The sequence below is a fragment of the Olea europaea genome, chromosome 7, assembly GCF_002742605.1.
Source record: "Olea europaea var. sylvestris chromosome 7, O_europaea_v1, whole genome shotgun sequence".
Classification (NCBI taxonomy): Eukaryota; Viridiplantae; Streptophyta; class Magnoliopsida; order Lamiales; family Oleaceae; genus Olea; species Olea europaea.
The window spans coordinates 23,648,457-23,654,546 of NC_036243.1; positions in this window are offsets into that span (position 1 = coordinate 23,648,457).

Genomic DNA, 6,090 nt, shown 5'->3' on the forward strand with positions numbered 1-6,090 from the left:
CATTTGATCTGCATATTACATATGTAATTTAAACTTTCTTGTATTGTGTCTTCCTGAACATTACTGTGAATTCGTGTTGACACTGTTGTGTGTCCAGTGTATGCTATGTTGTGATCTTTTTGACTTGAACTTGTACATTCTGTGTGGCATAAGAGATTGGCTACTGCTAAATTTGAAGTGGCACAATTTGATGGAAAAATTGATTACAATATGTGGAGTCAAAAGATGAAAGTTATACTAATGCAAATGAGATGTGTTAGGGCTTTAAATGATACTTGGCCTCAAGATATGAACCCTACTAGGAAGGCCGAATTAAAAGAGGTAGTTTGGAGTACTATCTTTTTATACCTGTCTAAGAACGTGATAAGAACTATTGGTCAGCTTCTGAATTGTGGACTAAACTTGAAAAACAATAAGTGACAAAGACCATCCCAAACAAATGTTATCTGTTAAAACAACTCTTTTCTTTTAAGATGGACATTTCTACTAATTTGGATGATAATTTGAATAGATTTACAAAATTGACCCAAGTTCTGACCAACTGTGATGAAAAACTTTCACAAGATCAGCTGGTTGTGATCTTGTTGAACTCTATTAGTGATAAATATAAAGACATTAATGTTGCCTTAGAATATGGTAGGGAGAATTGACTACATAAATAATAATTAATGCCCTAAAAAATAAGGCCCTTGAAATCAAATCTGAGTCTAAAGAAAATCATAATGGGGATACCTTATTGGCTAAAGGAAAATGTTTTAATAAACCCAATTATCACTCAAAGGCTTCAAGTGAAAATAAGCAAAAATGGGGTGACAAGGGTAACTCTAAGAACAAGGCCAAAGGTAAGAAATGTTTCTATTATAAAAAATAGGAACACTTTGTCAAAGACTGTTATAAAAAGAAAAATGAATCAAAAGAAAAGAAACATAAAGTTGGGGATGCTACCTTAGTATATAACAAAGACAAAATTGAAAATGGCTTGATCCTTGTTAATAGGGACAACAGATTAAGTGATGAATGGATTCTTGATTCAGGCTGTTCATTTCATATGTGCCCTAATAAGAATAGTTTTCTTGAAATGAAAAAAACTACTGATGAGCAAGTGATAATGGGTAACAATATAACCTGTAAAGTGAATGGAATAGGTACTATTAAATTGCTACTTGATAATGGAAAGGTCCTGTTTTTAAAAGGAATCAGATATGTTCCTGAACTTGAGAGGAATCTGGGGTCTCTAGGAATGTTGGATGATATTGAGTTCAACATTAGATTAGGTCATGGATATATTGAAATTCTTAGGGGCAATGATTTAGTCATAAGCATCCCTAAGAGACATGGACTTTATTTTCTTAACGCTAAACCTTTACTTGGCTTAACTGTTACTGCTTTAGCTGAAAATTTTTCTTTTGCAAAATTATGGCATGAAAGACTTGGCCACATTGACAAAAAAAGTTTAAAGGCTTTAGAAAACAAATGAATTTTTGGTAAACAAAATTTTGGCGATGTTGGTCATTGTGAACAATATGTGATTGGTAAACAAGTTAAGCTTCCTTTTCTGCCCGGAACTTATAAAACTAAACAAATTCTCAAGTACTTGCATTCTAATTTATGGGGACCTGCATCTGTATGTACTCTTTCAAGTTTCAAATATTATCTTTTGATCATTGATGATTTTTCAAGAAGAATCTGTATTTTCTTATTAAAATCTAAAGATGAGACTCTTTCAGTCTTTAGGGACTGGAAAACACAAATAGAAAATCAAACCGATCATAAGATAAAAATATTATGAACAAATAATGGTTTGAAGTTTTGTAATCATGAGTTCAATAACTTCTGTAAAGAATATGGTATATTAAGACATCTCACTGTCACCTATACACCTCAACAGAATGACATAGCTAAAAGGATGAACAGAACATTGCTAAATAAAGTTAGATGCATGTTATTAAGTTCTGATTTGCCAAAACATTTTGAGGTGAAGCTGTAAAAATAGCTGCATACTTAGTTAATAGAACACTCACTTTTACCCCAAACTCTGAAGTACCTGAATCTGTGTGGACTAAAAATTCTGTTGATTATTCATACTTAAAAACCTTTGGATGTGCTGCTTATGCACACCAAAATATTGGAAAATCAGAACATAAATCACTTAAATGTGTTTTCTTAGGTTATAGGGAAAATGTGAAGGGATATAGATTGTGGGTTAAAAGTGAGAAAGGGTATAAAGTAATTGTTAGGAGAGATGTTGTCTTTAATGAATCCCTTATGCCATGCCTAGAAGGAAAACAGAATTTGACTTCTGATGATGTCCAAATTAAGGTAGAGCCTCCTAAGATTGAAGGAGAAGGAGAAACCCCTATACCTGTTGTACCAGAAGTGATTAATGCAGAAAATGATGCTAAAAATGAAACTGAAAATAATTTGCATGATGACACTAATGACCAGATTGAAAACCCTACCTATCCCGTTGAAGAATGTCAATTAACTAGAGATAAGGAAAGAAGGCAGACTAGACCACTTGCTAGATATGATTCAGATGATTTTGTTTCATTACTTACCTATCAAGAACAAATTGAAAATGAGCCTAACACTTATGATGATGCCATAAATTGCAAAGACTCTAAGCATTGGATAGCAGCTATGGAAGATGAAATGAGTTCACTTCTTAAAAATAAAACTTGAAAATTAGTTGAGAAGCCTAAATGTCAAAAGCTTATAGACTGTAAATGGATTTATAAGATAAAAGAAGGGCATGGAGGAAATAATAGTATAAGGTATAAGACTAGATTAGTTGAAAAGGAATTTACACAAAAGGAATGTGTAGATTACACTGAAATATTTTCTCCTGTAGCTAAATATACTATAATCAAATGTTTACTTGCTTTAGTAGCTCAATTTGGATGGGAATTTGATCAGTTAGATGTTAAGATTGCCTTCCTTTATGGTAATCTGGAAAAAACAATTTATATGAAATAGCCGGTTGGGTTTGTAAAAGGAAATCGAGAAAATGTTGTGTGCCTGTTAAAGAAGCCTCTGTATGGCCTAAAACAGGTTCCTAGGTAGTAGTACAAAAGATTTGATTCTTTTGTATTGAAACTTGGTTTTCAAAGGAGCAATTATGATATATGTTTGTATTGTGGAGGTAAATAAGGTAAACATTCTCTTTATCTTGTATTTTATGTAGATGAAATATTGTTTACAAGTTGTGATAAATCTGAAATCGAATACATTAAGCAGCAACTTAAATTTGAATTTGACATAAAAGATCTTGAAAATGCTAAAAAGATTCTTGGCATGCAAATTTATAAAGATAAAGAGAAAAACTTGTTATTTTTGAATCAGTATGATTATGTGATAAAAATTTTAAAAAAATTCAACACGTTTGACTGAAATATGTGTTTCTACCTCTTGCAAATCATTTTAATCTTACCTCTGATCTCTGTCCCAAAAATTTTGAAGAATTTGATAAAATGTCAAAAGTACCTTATGCAAATGTTATTGATTTTGTGATGTACTTGATGGTATGTACTAGACCTGATCTTACTTTTAGTATTAGCATATTGAGTAGGTTTATGAGTAACCCTGGGGAAGAACACTGAAATGCTTTAAAATGACTCTTGAGATACTTAAAGAGTACTGCAAACCTGGGTTTTGTGTTTAAAATGAACAAAGAAGGGATAACTTTAAAGGGATTTACTGATTCTGACTTTGCTGGAAATAATGATAATAGAAAATCAACTTCATCGTATTTATTTACCTTATGTGGTACAGTAGTCAATTGGAAATCACAATTATAAAAGATTGTAGCTTTATCCTCAACTGAAGCAGAATATATTGCTGTTTCTGATGCTTTTAAAGAAAGAATATGGCTAAGCGGATTACTTAAGGAACTTGGTTTTGTTGATAAAAATGCAACGTTATACTCTGATAATCAAAGTGTTATACATCTTAGTAAAAACTCCATGTATCATGATAGGATTAAACATATAGACATTAAGTATCATTTTATTCGAGACATTATTTCAAAAGGTGTTTTGAAAATTGGTAAAGTACCTAAACAATATAACCCATCTGATATGGGGACAAAGATAACACCTTTGAACAAATTTAAAAACTGTTTGAAGACATTATCTATTGATTCTATGTAATAAATTGCAGGTACTTGGAACAAATGAAAGGAGAAAGTGATATTGTCTCCTGGCTGCATTGAACCTGAAAATATGGTATCAAGGTGGAGATTGTTGTCATTTGAACCGTAATATTGTTGCTCCCATATTTTCAGCCCATTAAAATGTGCTTTGGAAATGCGACTTTATAAGTGGCATTCTGCCTGATGATGACACCTAAATCTATTCCTACTGTTGGATGAAGGGTTACATTTTCTGGTGATATATAGGGGACTTGACGCTTCGTTTGGCATGGAGATTGTTCATTTTGTCTGACTTTTCGAGTGAGGTTCGAGAGAGTTCTTATGTTCTCTTGAGTTAGGGTTTTCTATTTCCTATTTTCTTGTAATCGATCTTCTCACTCGATTAGTATTTTTGAAGGCTTTTAACCACTGAATACTTGTATGTTCTTGAGTGATACTTAGAGCCCTCATGTGTTGAGGTTAGGGATTTGGTCTGTTGATTCGTTGAGGGTCTGAGGCAGATCTGTGGTTCCTTCGAAGAGATAAGTCTTTTTTTTGTGTATTCTTGTAATGGTTGAACTCTGTAACCTTCGATTGCTTATTTTTGGGGCTTTAGTGCAATCGAGCAATATCCACTTTCAATTGGATGCTCAACAGGAGATTAGGTGTTTAGTCACTGAACTTCTGGGGTTTTGACCAAAAAATCTTGTTGTTTTCTTTATTTTCTGCAAATTTAATTTTTGTTATCTTTAATCGATTGAATCTTGCAACTTATTGTGCGGGTTTTTGGCCCCCTTTCACTTTCTTTGTCGACAGGACCGCCCTGTGGCTTATGCTGCTCGTCCCTCCGCTTCTTCTTCTTGAAGTCATCTTCACAAAGGGCATAGTTCGTTTTTAGGAAATTTTTTGTATCCGTAGCATCACTGCACCACCTTGGTGGTTGTGATGTGGTTGACTTATGGAGGCATGGTGAATTTTGTGGTTGTGGTGTGGTGGATTTGTGAAGGTTTGGTTGTTGGTCTACTGTGGATGCAGCATCGTCGCACCACCCTAGTGGTTGTGATGTGGTGGACTTGTGAAGGTCGTGGCAACATGGTGAATTTGTGGCTGTGATGTGGTAGATTTGTGAAGGTTTGGTGGTTAGTCTGCTATGGATTTGTGGAGGTCGTGTTGGCGGCGGATATTTGGGGATTTTTTTGGTGAGGGACGGTGGTTGTGGTGTGGTAGAGGTGGATATAGAAGGAATGGTGGTTGTGATTTTTTGTACAAGTGATAGTGGTGGGGGTGGCGACAGCAATCGTGATGGTGAGATGGTGGTGGCAATGGTTGCGACGACGGTGTTGGTATGTCGTGGTTGTGGCTGTAATAATTTTGAATTTGATTTCTTGGCGATGTTTCGATGGTGTGGTTGTGATGTTGGTTGCGATAGTGAGGTGGTGGGGATGTTGGCGGTGCTAGTGATGTGGTGATGGTGCCGGTGATCGTGGTTGGTACAGTGATTTGTGACCAATTATTTGATTGACTATGATCAATAATTAATACATGACCTAAATAATGTGATTGTGACTCACAATTTATTAAGTTGTGATTGATAAATAATTTGTGACCAATTAATTTGATAAGTTGTGATAGAGAAATTACTTGTGATCAATTAACTGACTTTTAAAATTTGTGATTTGTGATCGATAAATAAATTTTGACTTATAAAATATTTGATTTGTGATCGATAAATAATTTGGGATCAATAAAATTTTTGGTTTGTGACTGTAAAATGACTTGTGACTAATTAATTCATTAGTTTGTGACAAAATTGTATAGATTCGTGATTTTAATATATTTAATTAATAAAATATATTTTAAATTAATTATTTCATAAATAAAATTTGATCAATATCTTGATTCTTAGTTTTGAAATTGAGCATACTTTACCTCTTATATATGAATTTTTCCCTTTCTTATTT